The 15,059-nt window shown below is 40.9% G+C and overlaps 1 pseudogene; it reads right to left on the reverse strand.

Moving 5' to 3' along the window:
* On the reverse strand, positions 1-3,996 carry LOC115978327 (annotated as a pseudogene).
* Positions 3,997-15,059: the final 11,063 nt, after the last annotated feature.

Genomic DNA, 15,059 nt, shown 5'->3' on the forward strand with positions numbered 1-15,059 from the left:
TTAGTACGTACTGTCATTGATCACTGGCTGCAACTGTTTCGATTTCTCATCATCCTTTTCCAAATCCCATTTTTTTTTGTTCTTCATGATCTACAATTTCCCGTTTTTATTTAAAGTAGAGCACGAGTTGAAGGAATCCTAATGGACAACCAAGCAGATTAGGGGTCTGCCAAAGTTTAGAAATTCAAGTTAGAAAATCCAAGTGCATGTATGTAAGTTTTATGAGATAGAAGTTGTTGTTTCACAAGAAATATAACTAGAGCTTAGACAAACCGCAAGAAATAGATCATGGCTTAGTAGTCCATAAGCCATCCAAAATGTAGTTGCAAGGAATGAAAACACAGATAAATACAATGGCATAAATTCCACGTACGCTTTTTGTAAGTATCACTTGCTTCTGCAAATATAAAATAAAGTCACACGTAGCTAGTAATTAACAACATATTATATGTCTAGTAATGAAATATTAACAGTAGATATGAACTTAGAATGAAGTGGCATGCATATCTCTCAGACATCATTCACTAATTTAATATAAATATAACACAACATCACTGCTATGATCTCAGCGTCAGCATCAAATTTCTTAATTTTTTTTTAAAAGTAAAATTTGTAATAATAGTAGCATCATTCACAAAGTTTGATATTGTCCACGTAGTAATTGATTGCATCGAGAAGAACACTTTCATGAGATTACAATAAACAAATTAAAGACTCACTACAACCCCAAGTGGAGAACCATACATTGTTACAGAGGCCAGTAGCCCAACACTCCCAACAAATACCTTTCGACGATGGTGATCATGGAAAACAAAAGCTGAGATAATCGCAGTGATGCAGAAGCCTAAAATACCAGGTGTCACGATCACAGCTACCTTCATCTGCGCCCTCATGGTTTTCATACATCAAGATATTAGTGTAACTCTTCACCTAAATATAAATGCATGCATGTATATATATGCACTATTTCCATGTAGCAACATAGAAAGCCTATTTTTGTTTTGTCATACGAAGTGTACGTTTGAGGTGAGTTAAATTTTTCAGCTTATTTTCATTTTTAATTTATTTTTACTACTATTCATGGGTTTCATTGAACTTTTTGATATTATTATTTAGTTTATTTTTCAATTTTTTTTTTTTTACACTTTCAGCAAAAAATTTTCAGCTAAATAAGCTGTTCCAAACTGACATGAAATATATATAACTTGCAAAAATTATAAATAGTGAATTAGTTCAGTATGCATATATGTTCAAATGACAAACTTGACTATTACCTCCCACGGATGCATGCATGGGAATAATAATAATAATAATAATATTAATTAATAATTTCACAAATTATTGAGGTGACAAATTGTAATTAATACAAATTATTGAGGTGACAAATTGTAATTAATACAAATTATTGAGGTGACAAATATATTTAATAATGAATTAATACCATATCTCTGTTGTATCGTATCCTATCTTTTCAAGTATTGCCGTTTCACTGTATAACTTATTGTATTGTACACCTACCTGAAAACATATTGTGCTTCTTAGGATGCTTTGCACTTAGTTTTTTTTATTTGGATTTTGGATTCTTTCTTCTTGTTGGGTATGTTGTTTTCTTGAAAGTTATATTATTAAAAGGTTAATTTATTAAAATATTAAATGTACTGACATTCTTCTCTTATTTGAGTATTGCAGTTAGATATGGCTGAGGAATGTTTAAAGCGTGCAATGGACTTGAGTGGTTTGTTACTGCTCTATTCTTCTTTAGGTGATGCTGAGGGGATTACACAACTTGCATCACTTGCTAAAGACCCTGATTACAGATTTGAGCTAGCCATACAACTTGGTAGATTAGAGGTTGCAAAGGTAAGTCCAATTTGTTTATGTCATGGGATATGGGTCTCCTTGAGAGCATTTTTCTACTTGAGCATGTGAACATTTCTAATTTCCTTTTGAACAATGGTATAGTCCATTGTTTGTCCAACAAAATGATTCATTGTCACTGTGACACAAGTTTTAGGCACGTGGAGTTTAGTTACTCCACGGAGAGTAAACTATTCCATGGAGAGTAAACTAAAGCTGCGTTTGGATTGCACTGAAAACCAGCGCGTTTGCGTTTTTCAGCCTTTTTTTTTTTTTTTTTCACGCGTTTTTTAGATTTGCGGTTACTGTTTATGTACTGTTCAATGAACAGTAACTGCAAATTTTGATTTTTCAAACTTTTTTTAGCCAATCAGTGCACATCGTATACTGTTCACGGACCCACAAATTTCACTTTTCAACAACTTTTTCATTAAAAATGGGTCTCACGGTACTATTCACACATTTAAAAATTATTTTGCTACAGTATTTTTCAGTTTTCAGTTTCAGTTTTCAGTTTTCAACGGTATCCAAACGGACCCTAAGTTATAGATGTTGATAGTTTTTTCACTTGGAATTTTTAATGACTTGTACAAGTTGATAGATGTTAAGATTTCCTTCAACAATTAATTTGTTGGTTGGCACACACTTGTCCAAAGTTGGTGAGAGATAATATTCTTTACTAATGATAATAATAATTTGTGCGATTTTGTTGCATTTCTTTTAGTAAAAAAAAATTGTATTATATTGTAAGTCATAATTAGCAATTGTATTTTATAGTCCTCACCACAAATTTTATCTAAAGTGCACTGTGAGTTAATTGCCCTCCTCTCTTGCATTTTATCTTTGCACTGGAATTTTTTGTATGTGTGAGAGGTTTGTAAAACATAAGCAGGTTTGTAAAACTCATCTGCCTAGAAAAAGGAAATAAAAAGGAAAAAAAAAAAAAAAAACTATAGCCGCGTTCTTAAAACGCTGCTATAGACAAATTCCTAACAGGAATTCGGGGGTCTTAGGCCGCACTTAAAACGCGGCCTAAGGTTGTGATCTTGGGCCGCGTTTTAAATGCGGCTACAGATTTAACCTTAGGCCACGTTTAAAACACGGCTAAAAGATGTCTCAGAGGCCGTCACCAAGGGAACTATGGCTGCACTTTTTAAACGCGGCCTAAGGGTCTGGTCTTAGGCCGCGTTTTAAATGTGGCCTAAGGTTAAACCTTGGGCTGCGTTTAAAACGCGGCCCAAGACCACAACCTTAGCCGCGTTTTAAACGCGATCTAAGACCAGACCCTTAGGTCGCGTTTTAAACGGGCTATAGGACCTGGTCTTGGGCCGCGGTTAAAAAGTGCGGCCATAGGACCGTCAGTCCTATAGTCACAAGTTTTAGGTCACATTAGAAAGCACGGCCTAAAAAAACGCAGTTATAGGCTATAGTCACGTTTTTTTGACAAATAGCCGCGTTTTAAAAACGCGGCCATAGAACCTTTTTTTGTAGTGCCATTAATGCTACTTTTCTTTTGTGCACAATTAAAACCTGTCATCTCAATAATTATGAAAAATTTAAAAATATCATGAAATTGGTTTGTATCAAACAAAACTTTGCTATTAGAGTGAAGTGTGGAACTTGCCTTAGAAATATATGATAACGAAGGAGGACTCAAGAAGAATCCCTAGACCATTGATGGTAACTACAAGGAAATTTTCCCACCTGTTGCTAACGACGGGCAATCCATACCAAGTATAAGGGAGGCAGTTAAATAGTGCAATGATGTATGGAACAAATGATTATTCCTCTGTGCTTTTCTTCCGTATGACTCTTGCGAAAGTTAATCTGGAAACATAAAGAAATCATAATAAAAAAATATATAAGTTACATATTCAAATGGTTCAAATTTATCAAGTACTGCTAATTGGAATTGACTAATATTAAGTCAGCCATGCATGCAGTAGAATAGCATGCTGACAATAGTACATGGGAGCCGTATAAAGTAACAAAGAAGCAGCATTTCCTGCAAGCAAACAGAAGTCAAGAATGATTAGTATAGGTGAGCTTTCTGGCCATAAATACTATTTGGAAGCTGAAAAAACAAGCAAAGAAGAAAGTACCCTTGACTCCCATTGCCAGGTGCAACCTATCTCCCATGTTTATTTGCCCTGGAGAGGCGGTTCTAAGATGAAGATATGGTCCCGACAACAAGAGTCTCTAAGAAAATACTTAAAAGACTGCTGTGTGACTTTTTAACACCTTTCAGGGGATATAAATAATGGGGAGGCATTTAAAAGAGAATAATAAAAAATTGTTAGAAGAATACTAGATTACAACAGATTTATTATATATAAACCATACAGAGACACCAATCACAAAAAATAATTAATACATTATTTTTTATTATATTGTTAAACCTAGCTAGACAATATAATCAATAAATGTAATAGCTATGTTAAACCTAATAATATAATTTTATAGCTATGCTATACCCGAATGACTTGGGTATCTTCTACTTTAAATTCTTAATATTATCCTCACTAATCACAAAAAATAATTAAGAAAAATGTTATTATATATATTGTTAAACATAAAAATATATATATAATCAACAAATATAATAGTCATTCAGTGAGGACTCCAGGTTTTCTTTTTAGGTGAATCATTAAGAAATTTAAATTAAAAATAAAAATAAAACAAAGAACCTAAATATCAAGTTATTAACAAAAAAAAAAAAAAAAATCACACAAGTACATGACATTTTACTATTTATTTCTACAAGTTTTCATCTTTTAACATCATTATGACTTTTCATTATCTATTATCAATTTGGGTGGGTGTAACTATTTTATTTTGTAAAGTTTGTATAACATTTAATTTGTATTTTTATGCAATTGTCATTATTTATTTATCAATGTTTTTATAAAGATATTTTAATCTGAATGACAAAACTTAACTCACGTGCGTTGTATTAAACATTGACCCAAGGAGTCATACCTATCTATACATATATAAATAATACACTATATGTCTACTTAACCAGTCAAATGTTTAAAAATCACTAACTTTACTTTTTTTTTAATCACTAATTTTATAACAAAATGTTATTAATTATAGGGTAAAATATTATTTTGGTCTCTAAACTCTAAAAAGTTCTTTTTTCATCTCTAAACTTTGTAAAGAATTTTTTTTTTAATAGTTTAGAGATGAAAAACAAACTTTTGGTAAAATTTAAGAACATAAATAAAACATTTTCAATAGTTTAGGGACCAAAGATGAACTTTTTAATAGTTTAGGGGTGAAAAATAAGCTTCTTAAAGTTTAGGGATGAAAATCAAATTTTTAGTAAAATTTAGGAACCAAAATAGTATTTTACCCTTAATTATAACATGATAACAATACACATACATGTAACAAACTCTCTATATTTCCTAATTATTAAATTATATAAAGTTATATTATATTTATATTATATACGCATACATTCACACAAATAACATTATAACAAAAATAAATAAATAACGCACACAATCAGTATCAAACACACACTCACACAAATAATATATAAATTTATAATAAAAAGAGATACACTTACAACTCACAAACACTACTATTTACTCTTAAAGTTAGATATACCAATAGTCAGGTAGAGAAAAGAGATTCATGAGAGAGATCTATGATTTATGTTATTGATTGGTTTTGGGATATATGGATTGTTTTGTGTTGTTTAGTTTTGGGTTGAATTGATCTATGTTCAAGTGTGCAAGATTTAAGTCAAGGTGTGCAAAAATATTTTTAAAGGTAAATTAAACTAATAAAATAATATTTTATACATGTAAATTTTTTTATCAAGTTAGGGGGTTCATTTGAACTCCTTGAAGCATTAGTGAAGCCGCCACAAATAATTATGTCAAACCTACTAATGTAATAGCTATGTTAAACCTAGGCAACACTGATGTTTGCTATACTTGAATGATTAGGATGTCATCATATCTCTGCTATCCAATTGGCAATAATATTAAGAAAAGTACTACATCTACAATATTTTCAAAACATTTTCATAATAAATCATAAATGGTAAATTGTTACTCATTCTAATTTGAACTTATGAATAAAATTAATTTTTTTTATTTACTAGTCATAACTAGTAATAGCTTTTCACTTAATTTTTGTTGTAAAAGTGTTATGAAATTCTTGGGGACATATTATTTTTAATATTGATGGGACCGACGAGAACACGTTGTAGTGACGAGGAAACAGTAATGACGAAGATATCCCCTGATGACGAACAAACCATCAACGACGAGGAAATGAAAGTCATTCAATGGTACTAGTAAATAACCTGGGCAGTTACGAAACCAGTAAGGCAGACCGTTGAGGACTAATAAAAGCCCCATAATTGGGTTTGAGGCGTTATGAAAGAAGAGCATTTACACTCCAACGGCTAGCAGTTTAGCTCACAGGTATAAAACTCCCACATTTCACAGCATAAGGTACGAGATTACAATTCTGAAAAGATACTTCTTACTGCTAGTTCTATAAACATCTTGATTGCTCTAACTTTGGCATCGGAGACGTTGTGGCAGGCATCACACCGGTGACCATCCTTCTTGAAGAGAACCAGACGCTAACAGGGGAGTTCCATCTGCCTCCTGAGACTGACGAGTTTGTACTTCATCAGTTTGGCGCCGTCTGTGGGGAATTACGATATTCTCAAGTTCGTATCTGAAAGCGTAGTTCCCATCAACTCTCTACATTCAGATGGAATCCAACCCTGACTCAGCAGCCTTGACCCAGCAAGTCCAGGCCCTTGCGGCCACCATTGAAGAACTCACCAAACAGAACCAGGAAATGAAGCTGCGGCTCCAGCAGGTTCAACAAGCTCAACAGGAAGAAAACCAGTCCAAGGGTAACACGGAGGGAGAGGGGGATAGCCAGCAGAGGGAAACCCCCCGAAGACCAACTAATCCAGATGAACAGAATTCAGATCTTCTTCGGGAGATGAGGAAAGAGATGGACGAACTAAGGAGCGCCATCAAAGAAAAGACGGACCGGAGCGTAGACAAAATGATAAGGGCTACAGATTCGCCCTTCACTGCAGCAGTACTTGATTGCCCTGTGCCGTCAAAGTTCCGCCTGCCCCAATTAGAGCCATTCGACGGACTCAAGGACCCTCAGGATCATCTTAATACCTTTAAGACGACTCTGGGTCTCCAGCAGCCACCTGACGAGATATTGTGTCGTTCCTTCCCTACAACTCTCAAAGGAGCTGCAAGAGAGTGGTTTACTAAGTTGCCAAACTCGTCCATAGACAACTTCGATCAGCTGAGTAGTGCTTTTTTGCGTCACTTCATAGGGGGACAACGCCCAAGGAGACCGGTAGATTACTTACTCACCATAAGACAGGGAGAGAAGGAGACTCTGAGGTTGTATGTCAAACGATTCACCCGGGAAACTCTGGAAGTGGACGAAGCTGATGACAAGGTGCAGCTGACGACCTTCAAAGCAGGATTGAGATCCAGAGACCTTGTGGCCTCTCTTGCAAAAAACCCCCCGAAGACAATGGCTGAGATGCTCCTGAAGGCACAAAAGTACATGAACGCGGAAGATGCTCTAGCTGCCATAAAAGATACTGACAGGCTCGGGGACAAATCCAAAGGAGAGGACGACCGCAGAGGGCAAAAGAGAGACAGACCAGAACGTCGGAACAACGACGGAAATAGAAGGAGAGACGACAAAAATCCTCGTCAGGTAAAATTTACCCCTTTGGTTATGCCTGTTGACAAGATTTTCACGCAGATCAAGGACGAGTATTATCTCAAATGGCCCAGGCCATTACACTCGTCCCCCAACGCACGTGACAAGAACAAATATTGCCGGTTCCATAGAGACCACGGCCACAACACAGAAGACTGCAGAGACCTGAAAGAACAAATAGAGGAATTAATACGGAAAGGAAAGTTACAGAAATATGTGAAGAAAGGAGAATATAGCAAGTTCAAAGACGACAACAGGACCCAACATGAATCCTTTACTCGGGATGACGACCATCCGTCCCAGCCTCCCCGCAAGGTGATCGGGGAGATAAACACGATCGCGGGCGGACCATCCTCAGGAGGATCATTTAGATCACTCAAAAAAGCATGCCACAGACAGGTGAACAGCGTCCACACCATGCCACAGTCCAAGCACCGACGAACATACCAAGACATATCCTTTAATGAAGGAGACGCCAGGGGAGTAAAGCAGCCTCACAACGATCCCCTGGTCATAGTGCTGAATATTGAAGGGTTCAATACCAGAAGGGTCCTTATTGATAATGGGAGCTCAGCGGATATCATCTACCTCCCAGCCTTCCAGCAGTTGAGATTAGATCCAAAAAGGCTTCGTCCTTTTGACTCTCCGCTCGTCAGCTTCAGTGGAGACATGGTTTACCCCAGGGGAATAGTGACTCTGACGGTGACGGCAGGGACCTACCCAATGCAGTTGACCAAACAAGTAGACTTCCTGGTGGTAGATTGCCCCTCGTCCTACAACGTCATCATTGGGAGGCCCACCCTAAACAAGTGGAAGGCGGCGACGTCAACCTACTGTTTGAAGGTGAAATTCCCAACAGACAGCGGCGTAGGTGAAGTGAAGGGTGACCAAGTCCTGGCAAGGGAATGCTATCAAGCCGTACTGGCAAAAAAGGAGAACCACGCGTGGACGATTGAAGAAAAAGAGGAGGACGGGATGGAGACCCTGGAAGCAGTAGAGTTGGTAGAAGGAAATACGGACAAGACGACCAGGATAGGGACGACGTTAAGTCCTGAGATGAGAACAAAACTCATAAAATTCCTTAAGAGGAATCTAGACGTCTTTGCATGGAGTCACGAGGACATGCCAGGCATATCTCCAGAAGTCATCCAGCACAGGCTGAATGTGGACCCTAGCAGGAAGCCCGTTCAGCAACGACGAAGAACCTTCGCTCCAGAACGAGATCAGGCAATAGCAGAGGAAGTAACCAAACTCTTGACGGCTGGATTTATCCAGGAAGCATATTATCCAGAATGGCTCGCCAACGTCGTCCTGGTAAAGAAAGCAAACGGAAAGTGGAGAATGTGTGTAGACTTCACCGACCTGAACAAAGCATGTCCAAAGGACAGCTTCCCTCTACCAAGGATAGATCAGCTCGTGGACTCCACCGCCGGACACAAGCTACTGACGTTCATGGACGCCTTCTCAGGGTACAACCAGATAAAGATGGCTGAAGAAGACCAGGAGAGAACTGCCTTCATTACAAGCCAAGGACTCTACTGCTACAAGGTGATGCCGTTTGGGCTGAAAAATGCTGGAGCTACGTACCAAAGATTGGTAAACAAAATGTTCAGCCAACAGATTGGCAGGAACATGGAGGTATACGTGGACGATATGCTCGTCAAGAGCAAGGAGGAGCTCGCTCACCTGGACGACCTGGAGGAGACTTTTGCAACCCTGAGAAAACACCAGATGAAGCTGAACCCAAGCAAATGTGTTTTTGGAGTAGCCTCGGGAAAGTTCTTGGGATTCATGGTTTCCTAGAGAGGAATAGAAGCAAATCCAGAGAAAGTACGAGCTATCATCGACATGGCTTCACCCAAGACCGTCAAGGACGTACAAAAACTTACAGGAAGGATAGCAGCCCTGAATAGGTTCGTCTCTAGGGCCACAGACAAATGCCTGCCCTTCTTCAAAACCCTCAAACAGGCTTTTGCTTGGACCGACGAATGCGAAGCTGCGTTCCAAGAGCTGAAGCAATACCTGAGCAGTCCACCTCTCCTGAGCCCGTCCAAAGGAGGGGAGAACTTATACCTATACCTGGCAGTGTCAGCCTCGGCAGTAAGTGCAGCCTTGATTAGAGAAGAAGGCAAGAAGCAACTCCCGGTGTACTACGTCAACCAAGCCTTTCAAGGAGCTGAGTTCAGGTACCCAAGGATCGAAAAGATCGTGTTTGCACTTATAGTAGCCTCGCGCAAGCTCAGACCATATTTCCAGTCAAATCCTATCCTTGTGATGACGGATCAACCAATTAAGAAATCGATGAACAAACCAGAAGCAGCAGGGAGAATGGTCCAATGGGCAGTCGAACTCAGCCAATTTGATATCGAGTACCATCCAAGAGCAGCTATCAAGGCACAAGCTCTGGCTGACTTCATCGCTGAATTCACTCTGCCAGACGAAGATGGAATTACAGACGAAGTTGATAAATGGACAATACAAACAGACGGTTCATCAGCCCAAAAGAGAGGGGGAGTAGGGGTTGTCATAACCACCCCCGACGGAGAAGTAATGAAATATGGGGTTCAACTGAAGTTCCCAGCCACCAATAACGAAGCCGAGTATGAAGGAATATTGACGGGCTTGAGACTTGGGAAAGCTCTTGGTGCCAAAAACTTGCTGATCCAGAGTGATTCAAGGCTGATAATCGAACAGATCAGTGGAGAGTACGAGGCAAAGGAAGAAAGGATGCAGAAATACCTTAAACTGACAAGGCAACTAACTCAAGAGTTCGACACAGTGGAGTTCGTCCAGATACCAAGAAGCTAGAATATTGGAGCCGACGAAGTATCAAAACTAGCGTCATCAGAAGAAGAGGAGACGAGCACAGATATGGCAATAGAGATCCAGAAACACCCGTGTATTGAAGAGGTGGCGGTGTTCTCCATCCAAAGCAAAGACACCTGGATGACGCCCATAATATCCTTCCTCTAGGACGGGCACCTACCTGAAGACACTGAAGAAGCCAGAAAGATCAAGAAAAGGGCAGCCAGATTCACGATCCTGAATGACGTCTTGTACAAGAGGGGCTTCTCGATGCCCTACTTGAAGTGTGTCGACGAGGAAGAGGCCAGATACATCTTGGAGGAGGTACACGGAGGAATTTGTGGCGACCATGCCGGCTCCAGATCCCTAGTAAACAAAGTGGTAAGAGCAGGATATTTTTGGCCAACCATGCAGGTGGACGCTGCTAACATCGTCAGAAGGTGCGACAAATGCCAACGATACGGGAATGTGCAGCGGCTTCCAGCAGAGAGAATGACGACCATAGCTTCCCCATGGCCATTCGCACAATGGGGAATCGACATCGTCGGTCCTCTGCCCCAAGGTAAAGGTCAGGTAAAATTCCTTCTTGTTGCTATTGACTATTTTACAAAATGGGTTGAAGCAGAGGCCCTAGCAACGATCACTGAGGCTCGGATCTAGAACTTTGTGTGGAAAAACATAGTATGCAGGTTCGGGATTCCCTCGACGATCATATCAGACAATGGAAGGCAGTTCGATAGTCAAGGCTTTAGGGGATTTTGCTCAAGCCTTGGGATCAAGAATTAGTTCTCATCCCCAGGACATCCTCAGGCAAACGGACAGACGGAAGTGACGAACCGGACGCTGCTCAAGATTATCAAGACCAGACTGGACGATGCGAAAGGTGCCTGGCCAAAAGAACTACCAAATGTCCTATGGGCTTACAGAACTACCGCCAGAACCCCGACGGGAGAAACCCCCTTCAGGCTTACCTATGGTACAGAAGCAGTAATCCCAGTCGAAGTAGGGGTCACAAGTATCAGGCGTCGATCCTTCAACAAAGAGATCAATGACGACGAACTACGACTGAACCTAGATTGTCTAGACGAAGTGAGAGTCAACGCATCCAGCAAGATGATGAGGTATCAAAGGAAAATGGCCGAATACTATGACAAACGGGTCAAACTGAGACGCCTGGACATAGGGGACCTCGTCCTACGCAGGACCAACATGGCAACTAAAGACCCTACCCAGGGAAAGCTAGGTCCTACGTGGGAAGGTCCCTACCGAGTCACTCACTACTCAAGACAAGGAAGTTATCACCTGGAAACCATGGACGAACAAAGGCTCCCTCGACCATGGAATATTGAGCATTTAAAAAAGTACCACCAGTAAATATAATAGACAAAGGCAGTCGCTCTTGAATTCAATAAAAATTTCTTATCCCTTGATGTCTTTATGCAGATAAGTCCAGTCAATTGTGAGTCAGACTAACAAGAGTCCACCTTGACGAGTGTATGTCACTGACGACAACACCAATGAATAAGATAAAAAAAGGCTAAGTGATAAGATTCCACCAAGACGGATGTAAATCACAGACGAGGCCCGAAGTGACGAGATTCCTTAATAGGATGTAAGTCACCATAAAAAAGGCTGAGTGATAAGATTCCGCCAAGACGGATGTAAATCACTGACGAGGTACGAAGTGATGAGATTCCTTAATAGGATGTAAGTCACCATAAAAAAGGCTAAGTGATAAGATTCCGCCAAGACGGATGTAAATCACTGACGAGGCCCAAAGTGACGAGATTCCTTAATAGGATGTAAGTCACCATAAAAAGGGCTAAGTGATAAGATTCCGCCAAGACGGATGTAAATCACTGACGAGGACCGAAGTGACGAGATTCCTTAATAGGATGTAAGTCACCATAAAAAAGGCTAAGTGATAAGATTCCGCCAAGACGGATGCAAATCACTGACGAGGGACACGCGAATCACAAGAAAAGAGCAAGGAAAAGAGCAAAAAGAAAAAGAAGAAGGATAGACATCTACAACAAAAGATAAAGGATGACGAGTGAATCACAAGAAAATTGCACTAAGTACCAGCTCAATGCAAGGTACGCTAAGAAGTTTATACTAAATCACGCACATGTATAGATAACAGTATAACAACAGAAGCAGATAAACATTAAATCATAGAAAGGCCCAAAAACATAGGGCAATTATCCTTGTTCTCATAACAGGACCAAAAAAGTATTGTTCTGAAAATGGAAATAAAAACAAAAAATTTTATACATCACCAAAAAAGGGCCTAAAACATAATAGGCAAATATAAGTGATAAATTTCCTAAGGATCAGGCTCGGGCGTCTGGGGCGTCAGTAACAGTATTAGCAGCAGCCGGAGGAGCATCGTCAGCAGCAGGGGCATCACTGTCAGGAGCAGAAGGTTGGGCAGCCTCGTCAGCAGCCATCACTTGATCCACCACTTCTAGATCTAGACTTGGCAGATCAACCCCTGTGGGGTACTTGACGAGGTACCGGCGGAGGAGTTCGAATCCCTTGAAGTACCAACTGAAAAGTACAGTGGAATACTCCTCCGTCTGCTAAAAGGCCTCGACGGACCTGGCAGCAACTGTCTTCAATTTCTCCTTGGTTGCCTGAAGCTGGTCATCCTTCTCCAGATTCAGCTGACGCTCAACCCTTAAGTCAGAGTTAAGAGCCTTGACCTTCTCCTTCAAGGTAGCAGACTCGTCCATCGACTGTATAAGGTCCTTCTTCAAAGCTGAATTCTCCTTCTCCAGAGCCTCCATCCTAGAGGTCAAGGAGGCCACCCTAGCCTCCTGAGTAAGACACTCAGAAGCCAGATGGAGACTCTCCCCCAACACCTAACGAAGCAAGATAAGAACGTCAGTAAAAAAAAAAAAATGAAAGAAGAGACCAAGGAAAAAGTTGTGAACAGCCTTACCTGCATTATCTTGTGGACGTGCTGACTCGCGACGACATTGACAGGAACCCCAGAAAAGACTTTCAGGTCCTCAGCTTTCACAATGTTGTGTGCCCGCTCTACAGCCACACCCTCGTCATCAAATATGGACGAGCCTGTTTTCTCCTTCTCTTTGTCCTTGGCTGAAATCCTCGGCCTCTTTGATGACGGAGTGGGGATTTCCTCGACGGAAGTGGCAGGCGAAGCTACTCGGACACCCTCTACCCCCGGGACAATCGGAGTAGCATCCACGGCGGACGAACCCTTCCCCGTCACACGAACTACTTTCTTGCCGATGCTAGCCAAGGGTTCATCCTTCTTGGCTCTCATTTTGGCATACATGTCCTTGTTGAATTTGGTAGTCATCTCTAAAAATAAAAAAAAAATAAAAAAAAATAAAAAAAGGAGTTAAGAAATCCAAAAATGCGTGATTAAAGGCTGGATGAAGCAAAACACTTACTCTTCTTTTCCTCGATGTTGATACTGCGCAAAACGTAGGGAGACGGATCCGGGCCCAAACAATAGAAAGCAAGTGTCCGTGGGTCCAAGAGGTCGTCCCAACTCTCGATCGATTGGGAGTATGTGATTGCCTTTTGAAGACGTTCCTGGTATTTGCTCTTCAACTTGGGACGCCTTTTTTGCTGCACACAGAAATGAGTAAGTTGTTAATGACGACCAAACATACAAGACGAAAAATAAACAGACGAGAAGGAACATAGACGCACCTAAAATTGGGGTTCCCCACCGACGAAGTAACCTTGGGATATCACCCCAAGCCTCACTGGAAGGGGTCTCAAAGTCATCCCCTGACACGAAAACGAAACGGGACTTCCAGTACCTGAATGACGAGGCTAGACCCTTAACGATTCTAGTCCTCCTCGTCCAAGGGACTAGTTCGTAATACCCAAACTCCTTTGATTCCTTCAAACGATAGATATGGACGAACTCACTCACTTTGATCAAATCCTCGTTGGCAGCCAGTCAAATCTCCATACAGTTAATGACTATCCTCCAGGAGTTCGGCATGAGCTGCCCGGGAGCAATGCCAAAGTAATCCAATAGCTCCATCACCAAGGGATGGACGGGAAACCTAAGCCCGGAGGTAAAAGCGGCCTCATAGAAGCACACTTCACCTGGGAAGAAATGACAAGCCCGATCCTCAGGACCAGGCCGACGAACCCGAACCCTTGCAGGGAATTGGAACCTATCTCTAAACCTGGCCACTGTGTCAGCGTCCAGCCCACACTCTTCGTTGAGAGCATAAAAAGCCCTAACTTGACGAGGGGTAGAGACGGCTGTATCACCCTCGATCGGACCACCGCTAGACGACAACCCGGTGTCTGACTCACTAGATCTCACTTCCGACATTCTCCTCGTCTCTCTTTCAAACCAAGCCAATGACTGGCCCAAAATTGGAGACAGCTCCCCCAGAACCACACTCAACCCACTACCTTCGAAAAGAAAATCCCCTATCAAAGGAAAAAAGTCCCCGGAGACACCTAAGGCCGCCCCTAAGCGAGCAAAAAAGAAAGAAACTGAGGGGCAAGCTACCCAAACCTCAGAAGAACTAACCATGAAAAAGGAACCCAATCCTAAAACGCCCAAACCCAAAAACAGCAAAAGACAAAAGAAAAATCAGGAATTTATAAAGGGCTCGTGAAGAAAATAAACCGAAGGATCGAAGAAACAACGTACC

Source organism: Quercus lobata, chromosome 2 (assembly GCF_001633185.2).
Source record: "Quercus lobata isolate SW786 chromosome 2, ValleyOak3.0 Primary Assembly, whole genome shotgun sequence".
Taxonomy (NCBI): domain Eukaryota; kingdom Viridiplantae; phylum Streptophyta; class Magnoliopsida; order Fagales; family Fagaceae; genus Quercus; species Quercus lobata.